General features: G+C 39.7%; 1 protein-coding gene across 6 annotated transcripts in view; it reads right to left on the minus strand.

The window, feature by feature from the left end:
- The window catches only part of PFKFB1 (6-phosphofructo-2-kinase/fructose-2,6-biphosphatase 1), a 132,779-nt gene that overhangs the window by 65,389 nt on the left and 40,814 nt on the right, over positions 1 to 26,576 (minus strand). Inside the window, exon 2 of one of the 6 annotated variants that reach the window (XM_052662826.1) lies at positions 16,636 to 16,778. The exons of the other annotated variants lie outside the window; for them this stretch is intronic. The gene's annotated coding sequence lies outside the window, so the exon portion shown is untranslated. The remainder of the gene's footprint in view (positions 1 to 16,635; positions 16,779 to 26,576) is intronic. 6 annotated transcript variants of the gene reach the window in all.

Raw genomic sequence — 26,576 nt, forward strand, 5'->3', positions numbered from 1 at the left:
CCTATCAAACCAAACAAAAGAGGAGGAGATAGGGAGTTTACCTGAAAAATAATTCTGAATAATGATAGTAAAGAGGATTCAAAATCTTGAAAACAAAATGGAGCTACAGATAAATAGCCTGGAGACAAGGAATGAGAAGATACAATAAATGTTTAACAAGGACCTAGAAGAAACAAAAAAGAGTCAATGAATAATGAATAATACAATAAATGAGATCAAAAACACTCTGGAGGGACCAAATAATAGAATAATGGAGGCAGAAGATAGGATAAGTGAGACAGAAGATAGAATGGTAGAAACAAATGAAATAGAGAGGAAAGAAGAAAAATGAATTAAAAGAAATGAGGACAATGTCAGAGACCTCTGGGACAATGTTAAATGCCCCAACATGCAAATCATAAGAGTCCCAGAAGAAGAAGACAAAAAGAAAGACCATGAGAAAATACTTGAGGAGATAATAGTTGAAAACTTCCCTAATATGGGGAAGGAAATAGTTACCCAAGTCCAAGAAACCCAGAGAGTCCCACACAGGATAAACCCAATGTGAAACACTCCAGTTTAGTTCAGTTCAGTCTCTCAGTCATGTCCGACTCTTCGCAACCCCATGAATTGCAGCACGCCAGGCCTCCCTGTCCATCACCAACTCCCAGAGTTCACTCAGACTCACGCCCATTGAGACAGTGATGTCATCCAGCCATCTCATCCTCTATAGTCCCCTTCTCCTCCTGCCCTCAATCCCCCCCAGCATCAGAGTCTTTTCCAATGTCAACTCTTCGCATGAGGTTGCCAAAGTAAAACACCCCAAGACACATATTAATCAAATTAACAAAGATCAAACACAAAGAACAAATATAAAAGCAGCAAGGAAAAAGCAACAAATAACACACAAGGGGATTCCCATAAGGATAACAGCTGATCTTTCAATAGAAACTCTTCAGGGCAGAAGGGAATGGCAGGACATACTTTAAGTGATGAAAGAGAAAAGCCTACAACCCAGATTACTGTACCAGCAAGGATCTCATTCAAATATGAAGGAGAAATCAAAAGCTTTACAGACATGCAAAAGCTCAGAGATTTCAGCACCACCAAACCAGGTCTTCAACAAATGCTAAAGCATCTTCTCTAAACAGGAAACACAGAAAGGGTATACAAACTTGAACCCAAAACAACAAAGTAAATGGCAACGGGATCATGCTTATCAATAATTACCTTAAATGTAAGTGGGTTGAATGCCCCAACCAAAAGACAAAGACTGGCTGAATGGATACAAAAACAAGACCCCTATATATGTTGTCTACAAAAAACCCACCTCATAACAAGGGACACATACAGACTGAAAGTGAAGGGCAGGAAAAAGTTATTCCATGCAAATAGAGACCAAAAGAAAGCTGGAGTAGCAATATTCATATCAGATAAAATAGACTTTAAAATAAAGGCTGTGAAAAGAGACAAAGAAGGACACTACATAATGATCAAAGGATCAATCCAAGAAGAAGATAACACAATTATAAATATATATGCACTCAAAATAGGAGCACCACAATATGTAAGACAAATGCTAACAAGTATGAAAGGAGAAATTAACAATGACGCAATAATAGTGGGAGACTTTAACACCCTACTCACACCTATGGATAGATCAACTAAACAGATAATTAACAAGGAAACACAAACTTTAAATGATACAATGGGCCAGTTAGACCTAACTGATATCTATAGGACATTTCACCCCCAAAGAATGAATTTCACCTTTTTCTCAAGTGCACATGGAACCTTCTCCAGGATAGATCATATCCTGGGCCATAAATCAAGCCTTGGTAAATTAAAAAAAAAAACAACTGAAATCATCCTAAGCATCTTTTCTGATCACAATGCAGTAAGGTTAGGTATCAACTGCACACACAAAAAAACCTATTAAAAATACAAACATATGGAGGCTAAACAACAGACTTCTGAATAAGCAATAAATCACAGAAGAAATAAAAAAAGAAATATGCATATAAACGAATGAAAATGAAAACACAACAACCCAAAACCTATGGGACTCAGTAAAAGCAGTGCCTAGGGGAAGGTTCATAGCAATACAAGCTTACCTCAAGAAACAAGAGAAAAGTCAAATAAATAACCTAACTTTACACCTAAAGCAACTAGAAAAGGAAGAAATGAAGAACCCTAGGGTAAGTAGGAGGAAAGAAATTATAAAAATTAGGGCAGAAAAAAATGCTAAAGAAACAAAAGAGACCATAGCAAAAGTCAACAAAGCTAAAAGCTGATTCCTTGAGAAGATAAATAAAATTGACAGCCATTAGCCAGACTCATCAAGAAACAAAGGGAGAAGAATCAAATCAATAAAATTAGAAATGAAAATGGAGAAATCAGAACAGACAACACAGAAATACAAAGGATCATCAGAGACTACGATCAGCAGCTATATGCCAATAAAATGGACAACTTGGAAGAAATGGACAACTTCTTAGAAAAGTATAACTTTCCAAACCTGAGCCAGGAAGAAATAGAAAATCTTAACAGACCCATCACAAGCATGGAAATTGAAATTATAATCAGAAATTTTCCAGCAAACAAAAGCCTAGGAACAGACGGCTTCACAGCTGAGTTCTACCAAAAATTTAGAGAAGAGCTAACACCTACACTACTCAAAGTCTTCTAGAAAATTGCAGAAGAAGGTAAACTTCTAAACTCATTCTATGAGGCCACCATCACCCTAATATGAAAATCAGACATAGATGCCACAAAAAAGAAAACTACAGGCCAATAGTCCATTCTAAAGGAGATCAGTCCTGGGTGTTCTTTGGAAGGACTGATGCTAAAGCTGAAACTCCAATACTTTGGCCACCTCATGTGAAGAGCTGACTCATTGGAAAAGACTCTGATGCTGAGAGGGACTGGGGGTAGGAGGAGAAGGGGATGACAGAGGATGAGATGGCTGGATGGCATCACTGACTCGATGGACGTGAGTTTGGGTGAACTCTGGAAGTTGGTGATGGACAGGGAGGCCTGGCGTGCTGCAATACGTGGGGTCGCAAAGAGTCGGACACGACTGAGTGACTGAACTGAACTGAACTGAACTGACAGGCCAATATCACTGATGACCATAGATGCAAAAATCTTTAACAAAATACTAGCAAACAGAATCCAACAACATATGAAAAAGATCATACATCATGACCAAGTGGGCTTTATCTTGATACAAGGATTCTTCAATATTGGCAAATCAATCAATGTAATACACCACTTTAATAAATTGAAAGATAAAAGCCATATGATTATCTTAACAGATGCAGAGAAAGCCTTTGACAAAATTCAACATCCATCTATGATAAAATCCTCCAGAAAGCAGGAATAGAAGGAACATTCCTCAACACAATAAAAGCTATATATGACAAACCCATAGCAAACATTATCCTCAATGGTGAAAAATTGAAAGCATTTCCCCTAAAGTCAGGAACAAGACAAGGGTGTCCACGCTCACAACTACTATTCAACATAGTTTTGGATGTTTTAGCCACAACAATCAGAGCAGAAAAATGAATAAAAGGAATCCAGATTGGAAAAAAAGAAGTAAAACTCTCACTGTTTACAGATGACATAATCCTCTACATAGAAAACCCCAAATACTCCACCAGAAAATTAGTAGAGCTAATCAATGAAAATAGTAAAGTTGCAGGATATAAAATTAACACACAGAAATCCCTTGCATTCCTATACGCTAACAATGATAATACAGAAAGAGAAATCAAGGAAACAATTTCATTCACCATTACAACGAAAAGAATAAAATACTTAGGAATATATCTACCTAAAGAAATAAAAGACCTATATATAGAAAACTATAAAACTCTGATGAAAGAAATCAAAGAGGACACAAATAGATGGAGAGAGATACCGTGTTCATGGATTGGAAGAATCAGTATAGTGAAAACGAGCATACTACCCAAAGCAATCTATAGAGTCAATGCAATCCCTATCACGTTACCAACGGTATTTTTCAGAGAACTAGAACAAATAATTTCACAATTTGTATGGAAATACAAAAAAAACCTCGAATAGCCAAAGCAATCTTGAGAAAGAAGTATGGAACTGGAGGAATCAACCTGCCTGACTTCAGGCTATACTACAAAGCTACAGCCATCAAGATAGTATGGTACTGGCACTAAAACAGAAATATAGATCAATGGAACAAAATAGAAAACCCAGAGATAAATCCACACACCTATGGACACCTTATCTTTGACAAAGGATGCAAGAATATACAAAGGAGAAAAGACAATCTCTTTAACAAGTGGTGCTGGGAAAATTGGTCAGCCATTTGTAAATGAATGAAACTAGAACACTTTCTAACACCATACACAAAAATAAACTTATAATAGGTTAAACGTAAGACCAGAAACTGTAAAACACCTAGAGGACAACATAGGCAAACACTCTCCAACATAAATCACAGTAGGATCCTCTATGACCCATCTCCCAGGCTAATGGAAATAAAAGCAAAAATAAACAAATGGAACTTAATTAAACTTAAAAGCTTTTGCACAATGAAGGAAGCTATAAGCAAGGTGAATTAATCTCAAAAATATACAAGCAACTCCTGCAGCTCAATTCCAGAGAAATAAATGACCCAATGAAAAAACGGGCCAAAGAACTAAACAGACATTTCTCCAAAGAAGACATACAGATGTCTAACAAACACATGAAAAGATGCTCAACATCACTCATTATCAGAGAAATGCAGATCAAATCCATGATGAAGTACCATCTCAGGCTGGTTAGAATGGCTGCTATCCAAAAGTCAACAAATACTGTATTTTGGAGAGGGTGCAGAGAAAAAGGAACCCTCTTACACTGTTGGTGGGAATGCAAACTAGTACAGCCACTATGGAGAATAGTGTGGAGATTCCTTAAAAAACTGGAAGTACAACTGCCATATGACCCAGCAATCCCACTGCTGGGCATACACACTGAGGAAACCAGAACTGAAAGAGACACATGTACCCAAATGTTCATCGCAGAACTGTTTATAATAGCCAGGACATGGAAGCAACCTAGATTTCCACTGGCAGACCAATGGATAAGAAAACTGTGGTACATATACACAATGGAATATTACTCAGTCATTAATAATAATGCATTTGAATCTGTTCTAGTGAGATGGATGCAACTGGAGCATACAGTTGAAGTACAGAATACAGAGTGAAGTAAGTCACAAAGAAAAACACCAATACAGTATACTAATGCATATATATGGAATTTAGAAAGCTGGTAACAATAACCCTATATGTGAGACAGCAAAAGAGACAGAGATGTATAGAACAGTCTTTTGGACTCTGGGAGAAGGTGAGCGTGGGATGATTTGAGAGAATAGCATTAAAACATGTATATTATCATATATGGAACAGATCGCCAGGCCAGGTTCAATGCATGAGACAGGATGCTCAGGGTTGGTGCACTGGAATGACCCAGAGGGATGGGATGGGGAGGGATGTGTGAGGGGGGTTCAGGATGGGGAACACATGTACACCCATGGCTGATTCATGTCAATGTATGGCAAAAACCACTACAATATTGTAAAGTAATTAGCCTCCAATTAAAATAAATAAATTAAGAAAAAGATCAAAAATATAATAATCTGTAAAGATTGTAAAAAGTTTTTCATTGTAGTACTATTTACAATAGCCAAGATATGGGAGCTGTTTAAGTGTCCATCTATGGATAAAGAAGATATATCTCTCTTTCTCTCTCACACACACATATGCATAAATGTAAACAATGGAAAATTCCTTAGCCATAAAAATGAACTCTTTCCATTTGCAACCACATGGATGGATCTATAAGGTACTATAGATCAGTCAATAAGTCAGACAGAGAAAGACAAATGCCGTAGGATCTCACTTATATGTAAAATCTAAAAAACAAAACAAAATGAAAACAGATTCATAGATAGAGAGAACAAATGGATGGTTGCCAGAGTGGAGGTAGGGAGTGAATTGGTCAAAAGGATTAAGAAGTACAAATCTCCAGTTATAAAATAAATAAGCTACAGTGATGTAATATGCAGCACAAAACATATGGTCAATAATATTGTAATAATAAGCAAAGGAGAAATGGAAAGACATAAGCATCTGAATGCAGAGTTCCAGAGAATAGCAAGAAGAGATAAGAAAGCCTTCTTCAGCGATCCATGCAAAGAAATAGAGGAAAAGAACAGAATGGGAAAGACTAGAGATCTCTTCAAGAAAATTAGAGATACCAAGGGAACATTTCATGCAAAGATGGGGTCGATAAAGTACAGAAATGGTATGGACCTAACAGAAGCAGAAGATATTAAGAAGAGGTGGCAAGAATACACGGAAGAACTGTACAAAAAAGATCTTCACGACCCAGATAGTCATGATGGTGTGATCACTAATCTAGAGCCAGACATCTTGGAATGTGTCAAGTGGGCCTTGGAAAGCATCACTATGAACAAAGCTAGTGGAGGTGATGGAATTGTCATTGAGCTATTTCAAATCCTGAAAGATGGTGCTGTGAAAGTGCTGCACTCAATATGCCAGCAAATTTGGAAAACTCAGCAGTGGCCACAGGACTGGAAAAGGTCAGTTTTCATTCCAATCCCAAAGAAAGGCAACGTCAAAGAATGCTCAAACTACTGCCCAATTGCACTCATCTCACATGCTAGTAAAGTAATGCTCAAAATTCTCCAAGCCAGGCTTCAGCAATACGTGAACCATGAACTTCCTGATGTTCAAGCTGGTTTTAAAAAAGGCAGAGGAACCAGAGATCAAATTGCCAACATCAGCTGGATTATGGAAAAAGCAAGAGAGTTCCAGAAAAACATGTATTTCTGCTGTATTGACTATGCCAAAGCCTTTGACTGTGTGAATCACAATAAACTGTGGAAAATTCTGAAAGAGATGGGAATACCAGACCACCTGACATGCTTCTTGAGAAATCTGTATGCAGGTCAGGAAGCAGCAGTTAGAACTGGACATGGAACAACAGACTCGTTCCAAATAGGAAAAGGAGTGCGTCAAGGCTGTATATTGTCACCCTGCTTATTTAACTTATTTGCAGAGCACATTATGAGAAACGCTGGACTGGAAGAAACACAAGCTGGAATCAAGATTGCTGGGAGAAATATCAATAACCTCAGATATGCAGATGACACCACCTTTATGGCAGAAAGTGAAGAAGAACTAAAAAGCCTCTTGATGAAAGTGAAAGAGGAGAGTGAAAAAGTTGGTTTAAAGCTCAACATTCAGAAAACAAAGATCATGGCATCCGGTCCCATCACTTCATGGGAAATAGATGGGGAAACAGTGGAAACAGTGTCAGACTTTATCTTTTGGGGCTCCAAAATCACTGCAGGTGGTGATTGCAGCCATGAAATTAAAAGACACTTACTCCTTGGAAGAAAAGTTATGACCAACCTAGATAGTATATTCAAAAGCAGAGACATTACTTTGCCGACTAAGGTCCGTCTAGTCAAGGCTATGGTTTTTCCTGTGGTCATGTATGGATGTGAGAGTCGGACTGTGAAGAAGGCTGAGCACCGAACAATTGATGCTTTTGAACAGTGGTGTTGGAGAAGACTCTTGAGAGTCCGTTGGACTGCAAGGAAATCCAACCAGTCCATTCTGAAGGAGATCAGCCCTGGGATTTCTTTGGAAGGAATGATGCTAAAGCTGAAGCTCCAGTACTTTTGCCACCTCACGTGAAGAGTTGAGTCACTGGAAAAGACTGTGATGCTGGGAGGGATTGGGGGCAGGAGAAGGGGACGACCGAGGATGAGATGGTTGGATGGCATCACTGACTCGATGGCCATGAGTCTGAGTGAACTCCGGGAGATGGTGATGGACAGAGAGGCCTGGTGTGCTGCTATTCATGTCGTCACAAAGAGTCGGACACGACTGAGTGATTAAACTGAACTGAGCTGAATAATTTTGTATTGGTACAGATGGTTAACAGACTTATACTGATTGTTTTATAATGTATGCAAATGTCAAGTCATTATGTAGTGAACTTAAAACATAATATTGTATGTCAACTGTATTTCATTAAAACAACTGGACTGTTTTAAGCAATAATTTTAGCAATGTATTGGGTTTTATTGCAAATGTAAAAGTTAAATGGTTACAGTAGTGACACAAAGAAAGGAAGGAAGAAATTGGGAATATTCTGTTTTAAGGTAATTATACTATGTGTATACCTGTGGCAGATTCATGTTGATATATGGTAAAACCGATACAATGTTCTAAAGTAATTAACCTCCAATTAAAATAAATAAATTTATATTAAAAATAGTATTATTTGAAGGTAAATCCAAATTATTTTAAACTGTACATTGTAAGCCCTAGGGAATCACTAAATTATTTGAAAAGATGTACACATGATAATTAAATAGAGGAGATAAAATAGGATCATAAAAATTCATGTTTATGTATGGCAAAACCAATACAATACTGTAAAGTAAATAAAATATAATAAAATCTGAAAAAAATTACTCAAAATGAGAAAAATTGAAAGAGGGAATAAACAAAGAACAAATGCAATGAATGGAAAAACAGTAAGATGGTATATTTCAATCCAACCATACTAATAAATCACTTTGAATGTGAATTGTGTAAACCATGGGTCCTCAACTGGGACCCTTGGTTTAGACAATTAGGAACTGGGCTGTTCAGCAGAAGGTGAGTGGGAGGTGAGCAAGCAAAGATTCATCTGCTACTCCCCATTGCTTGCATTACCACCTGAACCATCCCACACAAACCCCCAACTTGGCCTGTGGAAAATTGTCTTTCACAAAACCAGTTCCTTGTGCCAAAAAGATTGGGGACCACTGGTCTAAATGCACTACTTAAAAGAGAGGTTCTAAGAGTGGATAAAAATGCAAGACTCAACTGCAAACTATCTACAAAACATATACAGCTAGATCCAGTTACGGGACCTTCTTTTATCTCTAACTCAAATATAAAATTTTGATACAATCCATGAACACATATTTGAAAACTGAAAAGTTAATACAGGCAGATGAATTGGGGAAAAAAATCAAAGTTTAAAATACCACATAGACAGTTATGACTTTAACATAATTTTTCTCCTTCAGCATCCCAAGCCTGAATTGGACATGTTATGAAACCCAGAAGTTAGCATTGTTTAGCAGAGGGCATTCAATACAGGAGAAGCCTTGATGTTCTGGCCTAAGGAGTGGAAAAGAGAACTTCTAAAGATAGAGAGAATGTGAGAAATTCTTCAGGTTTTTATTTACTCTACTTCTGTTTTGGTCCCACAGTGGGAGTAATGACGGCAAAGGTAGTCCTGAGTAGTCCATTAAGGAAACCTTCAGGAATCAAAAGTCTCAGGGATAAGGTCCTTTCTCTAGGTGGAACCATGACATCAAGGAGACAACACAAAACTTCATATGAAAATTTCCTGTCTCTATCCTCCTTCATTGCCTTTCTTTGGGACTGGAATGAAAACCGAACTTTTCCATTCCTGTGGCCCCTGTTGAGTTTTCCAAATTTGCTGGCATATTGAGTGCAGCACTTTAACAGCATCATCTTTTAGGATTTGAAATAGCTCAATTGGAATTCTATCACCTTCACTAGCTTTGTTCATAGTGATGCTTCCTAAGCATCCAGAAAAACATCTACTTCAGCTTTATTGACTATGCCAAAGCCTTTGACTGTGTGGATCACAACAAACTGTGGAACATTCTTGAAGAGATGTGAACACCAGACCACCTTATCTGCCTCCTGAGAAATCTGTATGCAGGTCAAGAAGCAACAGTTAGAACCAGACATGGAAAAATGGACTGGCTCCAAGTTGGGAAAGGAGTAGATCAAGGCTATATATTGTCACCCTGCTTATTTAATTGATATACAGAGTATATTGTGCAAAATGCCAGACTGGATGAACCACAAGTTGTAATCAAGATTGCAGGGAGAAATATCAATAATTTCAGATATGCAGATGATACCACCCTTATGACAGAAAGTGAAGAAGAAATAACCTATTGATGAAAGCGAAAGAGAAGAGTGCAAAGGCTGGCTTCAAACTCAGTATTCAAAAAGTGAAGATCATGGCATCCAGTCCCCCCACTTCTTGGCAAATAGATGGGGAAAACAGTGGAACCAGTGACAGACTTTATTTGGGGGGGCTCCAAAATCACTGCAGATGGTGACTGCAGCCATGAAATTAAAAGACGGTTGCTCCTTGGAAGAAAAGCTATGACCAACCTGGACAGCATATTTAAAAGCAGAGACATTACTTTGCTGACAAAGGTCCACTTAGTCAAGGCTATGGTTTTTCCAGTAGTCATGTACGGATGTGAGAATTGGAACATAAAGAAAGCTGAGCACTGAATTGATGCTTTTGAACTGTGGTGTTGGAGAAGACTCTTGAGAGTCCCTTAGACTGCAAGGGTATCCAACCAGTCCATCCTAAATGGAATCAGTCCTGAATATTCATTGGAAGGACTGATGTTGCAGCTGAAGTTCCAATACTTTGGCCACCTGATGTGAAGAACTGACTCATTGGAAAAGACCCTGATGCTGGGAAAGATTGAAGGCAGGAGAAGGGGACGACAGAGGATGAGATGGTTGGATGGCATCACCGACTCAATGGACATGAGTTTGAGCAAACTCTGGGAGTTGATGATGGACAGGAAAGCCTGGCATGTTGCAATCCATGGGTCACAAGGAGTTGGACATATCTGAGAAACTGAACTGAACTGATCCTCTTGCAACTTGTTTCTGGAAGTGATACAACCAAGAGAGTGTGTGGTTTCTGAACAGAGGACAGAAAATGAGAGCGTAGGGAACTGGCACTGTGCTGTGCTTAGTTGCTTAATCATGTCTGACTCTTTGCAACCCCATGAGTTGTAGCCTGCCAGGCTCCTCTGTCCATAAGGATTCTCCAGGCAAGAATACTGGAGTGGGTTGCCATGCACTCCTCCAGAGGATCTACCCAAACCCAGGGATTGAACCCCAAACTCCTGCATTGCAGGCAGATTCTTTACCATCTGAGCCACCAGGGGAAAAATATGGGAGAAGGAACCGTTTAGAAGAGAAATTGCAAGAAGTGGTTTTGAACTCATGGGCTCATGTTTGATCTGTGAGTGCTTTGATGTGACCCTAATTAGCCTACCAAGAATTTGGAAAATGAACTGAAAATACCTTCACCTAAGTCCCACACTGACCACTAGGTGGTGCACACATGCTGCTACTGCTGCTAAGTCACGTCAGTAGTGTCCGACTCTGTGCGACACAACAGACGGAAGCCCACCAGATTCCCCCGTCTCTGGGATACTCCAGGCAAGAACACTGGAGTGGGTTGCCATTTCCTTCTCCAATGCATGAAAGTGAAAAGTGAAAGGGAAGTCACTCAGTAGTGTCCGATTCTTCGCGACCCCCTGGACTGCAGCCTACCAGGCTCCTCCGTCCATGGAATTTTCCAGGCAAGAGTACTGGAATGGGGTGCCATAGTATTTGTCTAAATTCAGTTTTGAAAATGGAATTAATGTTTGAATCACAACACACAAAAAGGTAAAATAAAAATATTAATCTCCATAAGATAAAAGCAATACTTTCCCCTCAAATTATGTGTACAATGTCCACTATATAAACTAAAATCATTGAACATACAAACAACTATGAAATTTCAATTTGCATTTAAAAAGACCATCAAAAGACATAAATGATGAGATAACACAGTTAATGGAATTGTCTAAAATTATTTATTATAAAAATTCTTGAATGAGAGAGTGGATCAAGATGTCAGAGTACTAGGACATGGAGGCCACCTCCTCTGACAAATACATCAAAAACACATTTACATGTGTAACAGTTTTCACAGAATATCTACTGAATGGTGACAGAAGACCTCAAACTTCTGAAAGAGCAATATAGTTTCCACATAACCTGGTAGGACAAAAGAAAAAAAGAAAGAAAAAATGGAATAAGACCTGTGCTCCCTCCCAGGGGAGGAGCATACTCCTCAAAGTCCCTTCTATTTATATGAAGTAGAAAAGGTCCTACACTCTCAAAGTCACTTCACTGTCAGGAAGATCAGTCAGAATAGAGGGGGAGTTTCAAAGTCTTGGAGGAGAGTGCAACAACCAGTTTGTAGCAAGCATAATAGAGAAACTTGCACAGTTTTGGAGTTACCCTGTAACATTATCTCAGGGTGCAGAGACAACAGAGGGAACACTGCCCAGTTGGAACCCAAAGAGGTATAAGTCAGGCAAAACTGGATAGTTCAACTATCCAGGGATTTATTGGCTTGCATTCACTAGTGCCTTCAACTATCCTCCAGAATATTTCCATGATACCTTTTCTTTTCATGAAATGGGCCAGAAAATGTATGCTGTGGAGAACCAAAAGACATGGTGAAGAACAAGAGGTGTCACTGACACTGGAGATGACAATTCAGTGAACTGCTGCTCTGTTCCTGTCCCTCCAGAAAGCTGTACCTTGGAATTGTGTGAAATCACCTGTTCATGTTTCAGGGTTCTTCCATAAAAGAAGATTCTTTATGGGTGCTGAAGGCAAGATGGCTGAGTAGAAGGACTTAGGTTCACCTCCTCTCATAAAAATACTAAAGTCACAATTAACTGCTGAATATAACCATTAACAAAAAGATTGAAACCTATCAGAAAAGATATTATATATCCAAAGACAAACAAGAAGCAACAACAAGATGGTAGGAGAGGCACATTTGCAATACAATCAAATCCCATAACCATCAGGTGGGTGACCCCAAAACTGGAAAATATTTATGTAGCAGAGTTTCTCCCATAGAAATGAGAGTTCTGAGTGTCACATTAGGATCACAAGTCTAGGGGTCTGTCATCAAGAGGAAGATCCCCCAGAGCATTTGGCTGTGAAGGCCAGTGGGGCTTGATTGTAGGAACTCCAAAATATAGGGGCAAAGAGAAAGTCCACTTTTAGAGGGTGTTTAGATCTCAAGTGCATTGGGACCAGGGGAAAAACAATGACTTTAGAGGAACATGGGTCAGCCCTACATGATGGTTTTGGAAGAACTCTTGGGGAGTTACAGGGTAGCTGTAGCTCATGGTGGGACAGGACCCTGAGGGCAGAGAATCTGGGGAGTACTCATTGGCATGAGCTCTTCTGGAGGCTGCTATTTTGGCAGCAAGACCTATTTTGGCTCCAACTAACAGCCTGTAGGGAGAAGGCAATGGCACCCCACTCCAGTACTCTTGTCTGGCAAATCCCATGGGCAGAGGAGCCTGGTAGGCTGCAGTCCATGGGGTCGCTAAGAGTTGGACACAACTGAGCGACTTCATTTTCACTTTTCACTTTCATGCATTGGAGAAAAAAATGGCAACCCACTCCAGTGTTCTTCCCTGGAGAATCCCAGGGACGGGGGAACCTCATGGGCTGCCATCTATGGGGTTGCACAGAGTCGGACACAACTGAAGCGACTTAGCAGCAGCAGCAGCAACAGCCTGTAGGCTCCAGAGCTGAGGAGCCTTAGGCCAAACAACTAACTGGGCAGGAACACAGCCTTATCCATCAGTAGACAGGCTACCTACTGAGTCCCCAGCCACCTCTAAACAAATTCTAAACACATTCCTTGACATAGTCCTGTCTACCAAATGGTTAGGATCCAGCTCCAAACACCAGTGGGCAGGCACCAGTACTCCAACCAGGAAGCCTGCACAAGCCTCTAGACCAGCCTCACCAGGCAGGGGACAAATAGCAGAAGTAGAATGAATGATAATCCAGCAGCCTGCAGAACAGACACCATAAACACAGAAAGTTAGACAAAATGAGACAGAAGAATATATTCCAGATGAAGGAACAAGATAAATCCCCAGAAAAACAACTAGATGAAGTGGAGATAGGCAAATTACCCAGAAAATACTTCAGAGTAATGATAGTAAAGATAACCCAAGATCTTGGAAAAAGAATGGAGGCACAGGCAGAGAAATAGAAGAAATGTTTGACATAGAGGTAGAAGATATAAAGGACAAACAAAGAGTTGAAGAATACAATAAATGAAAATTTGAAAAAAACAATACAAGAATAAATGAGGAAGAAGAACAGACAAGTCCTCAGGAAGACAAATGCTGGAAACCAATGTTGTGGAACAGAATGAAGAAAAAAGAATGAAAAGAAGAGATTATGGTCTCAGAGACCTCTGGGACAACATTAAACATACCAACATTCACATTATAAGAATCCCAGAAGGAGAAGAGAGAAAGGGCCTGGGAAAATATAAGAAGAGATAACAGCTGAAAACTTCCTTAACATGGGGAAGGAAATAGTCACCCAAGTCCAGGAATCACAGAGTCCCATATACGATAAATTCAAGGAAGAATGCACACAGACACATATTAATCAAATTGACAAAAATTAAAGACAAAGAAAAATATTAAAAGCAACAATTGACAAAAATTAAAGACAAAGAAAAATATTAAAAGCAACAAGGGAAAAGAATCCCTATAAAGTTATCTGGGCTTCCTAGGTGGTGTTACTGGTAAAGAACCTGCCTGCTAGTGCAGGAGATGTAAGAGACGTGAGTTTGATCCATGGGTCAGGACGATCCCCTTGAGGAGGGTATGGAAACCCACTCCAGTATTCTTGACTGGAGAAATCTATGGACAGAGGCATTCATGGGGTCACAAAGAGTTGTACATGACTAAAATGACTTACCATACATGTATAAACTTATCCATTAATATTGCAGCACAAATTCTGCAGTTCATAAGGGAATGGCATGGCATATTTAAAGTGCTAAAAGGGGAAAACCTACAACCAAGATTATTCTAGCCAGCAAGGCTGTCATTCAGATTCAACAGAGAAATAAAAAGATTTACAGATAAGCAAGGGCTTCCCTGGCTCAGATGGGCCATTCAGGTATGACCTAAATAAAATCCTTTATCATTATACAGTGGAGGTGATGAATATAATATTCAAGGGACTAGATCTGGTAGAGAGAGCGCCTGAAGAATTATGGATGGAGGTTTATAACATTGTACAGGAGGTGGTGACCAAAACTATCTCTAGGGGGAAAAAAATGCAAGAAGGCAAATTAGTTGTCTGAGGAGGCCTTACAAATAGCTGAGAACAGAAGAGAAATGATAAGCAAAGGAGAAAGGGAAATATACACCCAACTGAATGCAGAGTACCAGAGAATAGCAAAGAGAGATAAGAAAGATTTCTCGAGTGAACAACACAAAGAAACAGAGGAAAACAATAGAATGGGAAAGACTAGAGACTTTTTAAGAAAACTGGAGATATCAAGGGAATATTTCACGTAAATATAGGGACAATAAAGGACAAAAACAGCAAAGACCTAACAGAAGCAGAAGCGATTAAGAAGAGGTGGCAAGAATATACAGAAAATCTGTACAGAAAACTTTCAATGACCCAGATAGCCATGACAGTGTGGTCACTCACTTAAGGCCAGACATCCTAGCATGTGAAGTAAAGTGGGCCTTAGGAAGAATTGTTATGGACAAAGCTAGTGGAGGTGACGGAATTTGAGGTGAGCTCTTTCAAATCCTAAAGGATGAGGGATGATGCTATTAAAGTTCTGCACTCAATATGCCAACAAACTTGCAAACCTCAGCAGTGGCTGCAGGACAGGAAAAGGTCAGTTTTTGTTTCAATTCGAAAGAAAGGCAATGGCAAAGAATGTTCAAATTACTGTGCACTTGCACTCATTTCACATGCTAGCAAGATTATGCTCAAAATCCTTCAAGTTAGGCTTCAGCAGTATGTGAACCAAGAATTTCCAAATGTACAATATGGATCTAGAAAAGGCAGAGGAACCAAAGATCAAATTGCCAACATCCACTGGATCACAGCAAAAAACAAATGTATTCCATAAAAACGTCTACTTCTACTTCATTAACTATGCTAAAGTCTGACTATGTGGATCACAACAAACTGTGAGTTATTCTTGAAGATAAGGGAATACTTACCTGCCCCATGAGAAACCCGTGTGCAGGACAAGAAGCGACAGTTAGAACTGGACATGGAAAACCAGACTGGTTCCAAATTGGGAAGAGTATGTCAAGGCTGTATATTGGCTCCCTGCTTATTTAACTTACATGTTGAGTACATCATATGAAATGCTGGGCTGGATGACTCACAAGCTAGAATCAAAATTGCCAGGAGAAATAGAAACAACCTCAGACAGGCAGATGACACCATTTTAATGGCAGAATGTGAAGAGGAACTAAAGAGACTCTTGATGAAGGTGAATGAGGAGAGTGAAAAAACTGGCTTAAAATTCAGCGTTCAAAAAACTAAGAATATGGCATCTGGTCCCAGCACTTCATGGCAAATAGATGAGGAAAAGGGAATACAGTGTCAGATTTCATTTTCTTGGGCTCCCAAAATCACTGTGGACCCTGACTGTAGCCATGAAATTAAAAGATGTTTGCTCCTCTAACAAAAGCTATGACAAACCTAGACAGCATATTAAAAAGCAGAGACATCACTTTGCTGATAAAGGTGCATACAGTCAAAGCTACGGTTTTTCCAGTAGTCATGTATGGATGTGAAAGTTGGATCACAAAGAAGTCTGAGCCCAGAAAAATTAATACTTTCAAATTGTGGTGCTGCAGAAGACTTTTGAGATTACCTTGGACAGCAAGGAGATCAAACCAGTCAATCCTGAAGGAAATCAACCCTGAATATTCATTGGAAGAACTGATGGAGAATCTGAAGATCCAATACTTTGGCCACCTGATGCGAAGAGCTTACTCACTGGAAAAGACTCTGATGCTGCAAAAGATTGAGGACAAGAGAAGAGAGGCAACAGAAGATGAGATGATTGGATGGCATCACTGACTCAGTGGACATGAGGTTGAACGAATTCTGGGAGAGAGTAAAGGACAGGGAAGCCTGATGTGCTACAGTTCATGGGGTTGCAAAGAGTCAGACTTACAGACTGAACAAAGCAGATAAGCAAAAGCTAAGAAACTTCAATACTGGAGCTGGCTAAGATGGCAGAGCAATAGGACAGGGAGACCACTTTCTCCCCCACAAATTCATTGAACAATCTTTTGAACACTCAGCAACTTCCACAGAACAAATTCTGAATGCTGGCACAGGACACCAGGCACCCAGAAATGCAGCCCATTGTCTTCAAAATGAGGTAGGACAAAATATAAAAGATAAAAGGAAAGACAAAAGAGTTAGGGAAGGAGACCCGTCCTGGGGAGGAAGTCATGAAGGAGAAGTTTCCAAACACTAGGAAACCCTCGGACCAGCGGGTCTGTGGGGAGTTTTGGAATCTCAGAGGGCAATATAACTGGGAGAAAAAAATAAATAAATAAAAACCACAGATTACGCGCCTAACTGCAACTCCCAGTAGAGAAGTAGCCCAGATACTTGCATCTGCCACCAGCAAGTGGGGGCTGAATGGGGAGGAGCAGGCTGCATTGCTTAGGGTAAGGACCAGGCCTGTATGCCCTGAGGACAATCTCAGGGAGCTAACATGAGATAGTAACCCAAACTGTGCGATAGCCAGAGAGGGAAAAAAGAGAGAGAGAGAGAGAGAACTTCCCACAAAAAGCTCTAACCTAAGGCACTGCCAGGCTTGCTCACAGACAAAGGACTGAGCGACTACAAGAGGAGAGCAAGCAGGCTGCGGACTGACCCATCCCCCACTGGAGGCAGAGAGGCAGGCAGGAGACAGACAGAGCCAGCAAGGGGCAATCTCAGCCCCAAAGACGGCATCCTCTACCAAACTGCGATCAGGCTCCCAGTTGCTAACCAAGTCTTCCTGGGATCCTGGATGGTTGACATCTGCCAGGAGGGTCACAGCCAGAGATCATCTCCCCAGAGGAGACACATGACACAACTGAGATGGGCGCACCCACTGCCACACAGAAAATGAGCAGCTGGGACTGGGGAGGTGATAAGATGCGTTGCCTCACCTGGGGATAGTGCGCTCTCCAAGCACCTGGTTGTCTGAGATGCTTGGACCTGGGAAGGGCACAAAACATAGGCTCAACCGAGTCTGTGTCTTTGCCAGTGTGGCCAAGACACTGCGCACACTCCCCACACAGACCAGTGATATTTGTTTGCAGTGTTCCTCCCTCCCCACAGCACGAATGAACAAGTGAGCCTAAATAAGTGACCACCTCCATCCCCTTGTGCCAAGGTGGAAGTTAGACACTGAAGAGACTTGCAAACAGAAGAAACCAAAATAAACAGAGGGAACTGCTTTGGAAGTAACAGGTGCAACAGATTAAAACCCTGTCGTTAGCACCGACTACATTGGAAGGGGTCTATAGACCTCAAGAAGAAGTATAAGCTGGAACAAGGAACTATCTGAAACTGAACTTACCCTAGCTACCCACAACAGCTCCAGAGAAATTCCTAGATATATTTTACTATTATCATTTAAATTAAAAAAAATTTTTTCAGTCCTTTGTTACTTCTTTAATTTTCATTTTTATAACCTACTATTACCTTGCAAAAGGCTCTATTTTAAAGCAAATTCATATATATTTTTTATAATTCTTGTGATTTTGTTTTGCTTTATTATTTTCTATTTATTTATTTATATATGCATTTTTAAATCTTTTTTCAATTTAAATTTTATTTTTTTACTTCACAATACTGTATTGGTTTTGCCATACATTGACATGAATCCACCACAGGTGTACATGAGTTCCCAACTCTGAACCCCCTTCCCACCACCCTCCCCATATCATCTCTCTGGGTCATCCCAGTGCACCAGCCCCAAGCATCCTGTATTCTGTATCGAACCTAGACTAGTGATTCATTTCTTACATGAGAGTATACATGTTTCAATGCCATTCTCCCAAATCATCCCACCCTCTCCCTCTCACAGAGTCCAAAAGTCTGTTCTTTACATCTGTGTCTCTTTTGCTGTCTCGCATATAGTGTTATCATTACCATCTTTTTAAATTCCATATATATGTGTTAGTATAATGTATTGGTGTTTTTCTTTCTGGCTTACTTCACTCTGTATAATCGGCTCCAGTTTCATCCACCTCATTAGAACTGATTCAGATGTATTCTTTTTAATGGATGAGTAATACTCCACTGTCTATATGTACCACAGCTTTCTTATCCATTCATTTGCTGATGGACATCTAGGTTGCTTCCATGTCCTGGCTATTATAAACAGTGCTGCGATGAACATTGGGGTACATGTGTCTCAATTCTGGTTTCCTCGGTGTGTATGCCCAGCATGGGATTGCTGGGTCATAAGGCAGTTCAATTTCCAGTTTTTTAAGGAATCCCCACACTGTTCTCCATGGTGGCTGTACTAGTTTGCATTCGCACCAACAGTGGAAGAGGGTTCCCTTTTCTCCACACCCTCTCCATCATTTATTGCTTGGGGACTTTTGGATCGCAGCCATTCTGACTGGTGTGAAACGGTACCTCATTGTGGTCTTGATTTGCATTTCTCTAATAATAAGTGATGTTGAGCATCTTTTCATGTGTTTGTTAGCCATCCGTATGTCTTCTTTGGAGAAATGTCTATTTAGTTCTTTGGCCCATTTTTTGATTGGGTCATTTATTTTTCTGGAATTGAGCTGCATAAGTTGCTTGTATATTTTTGAGATTAGTTGTTTGAAAGTTGCTTCATTTGCTATTATTTTCCCCCATTCTGAAGGCTGTCTTTTCACTTTGCTTATAGTTTCCTTTGTTGTGCAGAAGCTTTTAATTTTAATTAGATCGCATTTGTTTATTTTTGCTTTTATGTCCAATATTCTGGGAGGTGGGTCATAGAGGACCCTGCTGTGATTTATGTCAGAGAGTGTTTTGCCTATGTTGTCCTCTAGGAGTTTTATAGTTTCTGGTCTTACATTTAGATCTTTAATCCATTTTGAGATTACTTTTGTGAATGGTGTTAGAAAGTGTTCTAGTTTCATTCTTTTACAAGTGGTTGACCAGTATTCCCAGCACCAATTGTTAAAGAGATTGTCTTTTCTCCATTGTATATTCTTGCCTCCTTTGTCGAAGATAAGGTGTTCATAGGTGTGTGGATTTATCTCTGGGCTTTCTATTTTGTTCCATTGATCTATATTTCTGTCTTTGTGCCAGTACCATACTGTCTTGATGACTGTGGCTTTGTAGTAGAGCCTGAAGTCAGGCAAGTTGATTCCTCCAGTTCCATTCTTCTTTCTCAAGATTGCTTTGGCTATTTGAGTTTTTTTTGTATTTCCATGTAAATTTTGAAATTATTTGTTCTAGCTGTGTGAAAAATACCACTGGTAGCTTGATAGGGAGTGCATTGAATCTATAGATTGCTTTGGGTAGTATACTCATTTTCACTATATTGATTCTTCTGATCCATGAACATGAATATTTCTCCATCTATTAGTGTCCTCTTTGATTCCTTTCATCAGTGTTTTATAGTTTTCTATATATAGGTCTTTAGTTTCCTTAGGCAGATATATTCCCAAGTATTTTATTCTTTTCATTGCTATGGTGAATGGAATTGTTTCCTTAATTTCTTTTTCTGCTTTCTCATTATTAGTGAATAGGAATGCAAGGGATTTCTGTGTGTTGATTTTATATCCCGAACTTTACTATTTTCATTGATTAGCTCTACTAATTTTCTGGTTGAGTCTTTAGGGTTTTCTATGTAGAGGATCATGTCATTGGCAAACAGTGAGAGTTTTACTTCTTCTTTTCCAATTTGGATTCCTTTTATTTCTTTTTCTGCTCTGATTGCTGTGGCCAAAACTTCCAGAACTATGTTGAATAGTAGCGGTGAAAGTGGGCACCCTTGTCTTGTTCCTGATTTTAGGGGAAATGCTTTCAATTTTTCACCATTGAGGATAATGTTTGCTGTGGGTTTGTCATATATAGCTTTTATTATGTTGAGGTATGTTCCTTCTATTCCTGCTTTCTGGAGAGTTCTCATATAAATGGATGTTGAATTTTGTCAAAGGCTTTCTCTGCATCTATTGAGATAATCATACGGCTTTTATTTTTCAATTTGTTAATGTGGTGTATTACATTGATTGATTTGCGGATATTGAAGAATTCTTGCATCCCTGGGATAAAGCCCACTTGGTCGTGGTGTGTGATCTTTTTAATGTGTTGCTGGATTCTGATTGCTAGAATTTTGTTAAGGATTTTTGCATCTATGTTCATCAGTGATATTGGCCTGTAGTTTTTTTTCCTTGTGGTATCTTTGTCAGGTTTTGGTATTAGGGTGATGGTGGCCTCATAGAATGAGTTTGGAAGTTTACCTTCCTCTGCAATTTTCTGGAAGAGTTTGAGTAGGATAGGTGTTAACTCTTCTCGAAATTTTTGGTAGAATTCAGCTGTGAAGCCTTCTGGACCTCGGCTTTTGTTTGCTGGAAGATTTCTGATTACAGTTTCAGTTTCCGTGCTTGTGATGGTTTTTTTTTTTTTTAAGATTTTCTATTTCTTCCTGGTTCAGTTTTGGAAAGTTGTAGTTTTCTAAGAATTTCTCGATTTCTTCCACGTTGTCCGTTTTATTGGCATATAATTGCTGAGAGTAGTCTCTTATGATCCTTTGTATTTTTGTGTTGTCTGTTGTGATCTCTCCATTTTCATTTCTAATTTTATTGATTTGATTTTTCTCCCTTTGTTTCTTGATGAGTCTGGCTAGTGGTTTCTCAACTTTATTTATCCTTTCAAAGAACCAGCTTTTGGCTTTGTTGATTTTTGCTATGGTCTCTTGTTTCTTTTGTATTTATTTCTGCCCTAATTTTTAAGATTTCTTTCCTTCTACTAACTCTGGGGTTCTCCATTTCTTCCTTTTCTAGTTGCTTTATGTGTAGAGTTAGGTTATTTATTTGACTTCTTTCTTGTTTCTTGAGGTATGCCTGTATTGCTACGAACTTTCCCCTTAACACTGCTTTTATAGTGTCCCACAGGTTTTGGGTTGTTGCGTTTTCATTTTCACTCATTTCTCTACATATTTTGATTTCTTCTGTGATTTGTTGGTTATTCAGCAGCATGTTGTTCAGCCTCCATATGTTGAAATTTTTAATAGTTTTTCTCCTGTAATTGATATCTAATCTTAATGCATTATGGTCAGAAAAGATGCTTGGAATGATTTCAATTTTTTTGAATTTATCAAGGCTAGATTTATGGCCCAGGACATGATCTATCCTGGAGAAGATTCTGTGTACACTTGAGAAAAAGGCGAAATTCATTGTTTTAGGGTGAAATGTCCTATAGATATCAATTAGGTCCAACTGGTCTATTGTATCATTTAAAGTTTGTGTTTCTTTGTTAATTTTCTGTTTAGTTGATCTGTGCATAGGTGTGAGTGGGGTATTAAAGTCTCCCACTATTATTGTGATATTGTTAATTTCCCCCTTCATACCTGTTAGCATTTGTCTTACATATTGCAGTGGTCCTATGTTGGGTGCATATACATTTATAATTATTATATCTTCTTCTTGGATTGATCCTTTGATCATTACGTAGTGTCCTTCTTTGTCTCTTTTCACAGCCTTTATTTTAAAGTCTATTTTATCTGATATGAGTATAGGTACTCCTGCTTTCTTTTGGTCTCTATTTGCATGGAATATCTTTTTCCAGCCGTTTACTTTCAGTCTGTATGTGTCCCTTGTTTTGAGGTGAGCCTCTTGTAGACAACATATATAGGGGTCTTGTTTTTGTATCCATTTAGCCAGCTGTTGTCTTCTGATTGGGGCATTCAACCCATTTATGTTTAAGGTAATTATTGATAAGTACGATCCCATTGCCATTTACTTTATTGTTTTGGGTTAGGGTTTATACACCCTTTTTGTGTTTCCTGTCTACAGAATATCCTTTATCATTTTTTGGAGAGCTGGTTTGGTGGTTCTGAATTCTCTCAGCTTTTGCTTGTTTGTAAAGCTTTTGATTTCTCCTTCACATTTGAATGAGATCCTTGCTGGGTACAGTAATCTGGGCTGTAGGTTATTTTCTTTCATCACTTTAAGTATGTCTTGCCATTCCCTCCTGGCCTGAAGAGTTTCTATTGAAAGATCAGCTGTTATCCTTATGGGAATCCCCTTGTGTGTCAGTTGTTGTTTTTCCTTTGCTGCTTTTAATATTTGTTCTTTGTGTTTGATCTTTGTTAATTTGATTAATATGTGTCTTAGGGTGTTTCACCTTGGGTTTATCCTGTTTGGGACTCTCTGGGTTTCTTGGACTTGGGTGATTATTTCCTTCCCCATTTTAGGGAGGTTTTCAACTATTGTCTCCTCAAGTATTTTTTCATGGCCTTTCTTTTTGTCTTCTTCTGGGACTCCTATAATTCGAATGTTGGAGTGTTTCATATTGTCCTGGAGGTCTCTGAGATTGTTCTCATTTCTTTTAATTAGTTTTTCTTTTTTCCTCTCTGATTCATTTATTTCTACCATTCTATCTTCTACTTCACTAATCCTATCTTCTGCCTCTGTTATTCTACTATTTGTTGCCTCCAGAGTGTTTCTGATCTCATTTACTGCATTATTCATTATATAGTGACTCTTTTTTATTTCTTCTAGGTCCTTGTTAAACCTTTCTTGCATCTTCTCAATCCTTGTCTCCAGACTATGTATCTGTGATTCCATTTTGATTTCAAGATTTTGGATCATTTTCACTATCATTATTCAGAATTATTTAACAGGTAAATTCCCTATCTCTTCCTCTTTTGTTTGGTTTGGTGGGCATTTCTCCTGTTCCTTTACCTGCTGGGTATTCCTCTGTCTCTTCATCTTGGTTATATTACTGTATTTGGGGTGGCCTTTCTGTATTCTGGCAATTTGTGGAGTTCTCTTTATTATGGACTTTCCTCACTGTGGGTGGTGTTGTATCAGTGGCTTGTCAAGGTTTCTTTGTTAGGGAAGCTTGTGTTGGAGTTCTGGTGGGTGGAACTGGATTTCTTCTCTCTGGAGTGCAATGAAGTGTCCAGTAATGAGTTATGAGATGTCAATGGTTTTGGAGTAACTTGAGCTGCCTGTATTTTGAAGCTCAGGGGTGTGTTCCTGTGTGAATTTGCATGGTATGTCTTGCTCTGGAACTTGTTGGCCCTTGGGTGATGCTTGGTTTCAGTGTAGGTATGGAGGCGTTTGATGAGCTCCTATCTATTAATGTTCCCTCAAGTCAAGAGTTCTCTGATGTTGTCAGGATTTGGACTTAAGTCTCCTGCTTCTGGTTTTCAGTTTTATTTTTACAGTAGCTTCAAGACTTCTCCATCTATACAGCACCGATGATAAAACATCTGGGTTAGAAATGAAAAGTTTCTCCACATTGAGGGACACTCAGAGAGGCTCACTGAGTTACATGGAGAAGAGAAGAGGGAGGGGGGAGTTAGAGGTGACTGGAATGAGATGAGGTGGGATCAGAAAAGGAGAGAGCAAGCTAGGCAGTAATCACTTTCTTATGTGCGCTCCACTGTCTGGACCACTCAGAGATGTTCACAGAGTTATACAGAGAATAGGAGAGGGAGGAAGGAGACAGAGGTGGCCAGGAGCATAAAAGAGGGAAGTGAAAAGGAGAGAGAGAGAGATCCAGCCAGTAAACAGTTCCCTAAGTGTTCTCCACTGTCTGGAACACACAGAGATTCACTGAGTTAGGTTGAGAAGAGAAGGGGGGAGGAGAAGACAGAGGCAACCTGGTGGAGAAAAAGGAGAGTTCAAAGGAGGAGAGAGTGGTCAAGTCAATAATCTCACTCTCAAGTAAAAATGGGTACTGAAGAATGGGTTTTTAAAGGTACAAAATTGATAACAAATACCAAAAAGCAAAGATTAACAATCTAAAGTAGAGGTTGGATTTTCAAAAATACAATATTCAAGAAAAAACGAAGAAAGAAAAAAAGTCACATGACTTATTAAAAAAACAACCACCACAAAAAAAATATATATGGCATTTGCTTTAAGAACTTAAAAATTAAAAAAATATTACAATAAAATTAAAAAGAGAAGAAAAAACCAAAACAACAACAAAAAGAATGATAGTAAAAATAGCAAAGGTAAATCTGGGACTTCTCTGGTGGTGTTGTGTGCAGTGTGGGGTCAGTTCATTTTCAGATAGTTCCTTGGTCTGGCTTATATTTCTTAAGATCTATACTTCCAAGGCAGTTCCTTCTGTTTTAGCTTCTTCTGTTTGCTGGTCTCTTCAGTGTCTGTTTTCCGCCCTGACACAAGGGGGACGGTGGTTGACACTTTTTTTTTTTTAGGCTCACTTGTTCAGTAGCGCTGTGGGGAGGGAGGGATGCTGCAAACAAATAACACTGGCATGTGTTCATAGTGTCTCAGCCCCGCTGGGCCTGTCCCCGCTCATGGCACACACCGCTCAGGCTCTAGGTTGCTCTGCCAGGAACCATCTGAGGCTGGCCCTGGGCTGCATACACCTCCTCGGTCTAAGCCGCTCAAGCTCAGGCACTCACATAGTCCTCAGAGGTGCAGACTCGGTTGGGCCTGCGTTTTGTGCCCTTCCCAGGTCCAAGCAACTCGGGAGTTTGGCAAGTGCAGTCACTGTGACTTATCACCTTTCCCGACTCTGCTGCTCAGTTTTCTGGGTGTACAACTGATGCCCCTTATTAGGCAGATGGTGACTGTCTGGAACCCAAGAAGTCTTAGTTAGTAAAGAAGCTTGCTTGCAGTTTGGAAGTTTTTCTGGGGCTGCGATTGCCCCCTTCCGGCCCTTCCGGCTCTGTCTGCCTGTCACTGGAGGGGGATGGTCTGCAGCGGGCTAATTCTATTCCATCCTTTGTTCTGTGCGCAGTCCTGGCAGTGTCTTATGTTAGAGCTTTCTGTGCAGTAGCTATCCCACAATCTGGTTTGCTAGCCCAAGTTAGTTCGCTCCGGTTACGATCAGGGCATTCTGGTCCGATTCTTGAAAAGCACTGTAACCCACGCCTCCCTGCCCAGCCCCCGCTTGCTAGTGGCGGATGCAGGCGTCTGCACTGCTTTTCTGCTGGGGGAGTTACCATTGGACTCATAATCTGTTGCTTTTAATTATTTATTTTTCCTCCCTGTTATGTTGCCCTCTGTGCTTCCAAGGCTCGCCACAGACTTGGCCATGAGAGTGTTTCCTGGTGTTTGGAAACTTCTCTCTTTTTTACGACTCCCTTCCTACTTCTTTTGTCTCTTTTTCCGTCTTTTATATTTTTCCTACCTGTTTTTGAAGACAATGATCCGCTTTTCTGGGTGCCTGATGTCCTCTGCCAGCATTCAGAAGTTGTTTTGTGAAGTTTACTCAGGGTTGAAATGTTCTTTTGATGAATTTGTGAGGGAGAAAGTGGTCTCCCCATCCTATTCCTCCACCATCTTCTCCTTCTCCCCCTGTTTTGCTTTTTTAATAATGTATTTTTGAGAATCTAACCTACACTCTAGATTTTTAATCTTTGCTTTTTGGTATTGGCTATTAATTTTGTACCCTTAAGAATCCAATCTTCAGTGTCAATTTTTACTTAGTGTGATTACTTACTCTCCTCCTTTGACTCTTCATTTTTTCCCCCAGGTCACCTCTATCTCCTCCCTCCCTCTTCTCTTTGCTACCCAATGCTGTGAACCTCTCTGGGTGTTCCAGGCTATAGAGAGCATGTAGAAAATTGATTACTGGCTAGCTTGTTCTCTC

The sequence above is a fragment of the Budorcas taxicolor genome, chromosome X (assembly GCF_023091745.1).
Source record: "Budorcas taxicolor isolate Tak-1 chromosome X, Takin1.1, whole genome shotgun sequence".
Classification (NCBI taxonomy): Eukaryota; Metazoa; Chordata; class Mammalia; order Artiodactyla; family Bovidae; genus Budorcas; species Budorcas taxicolor.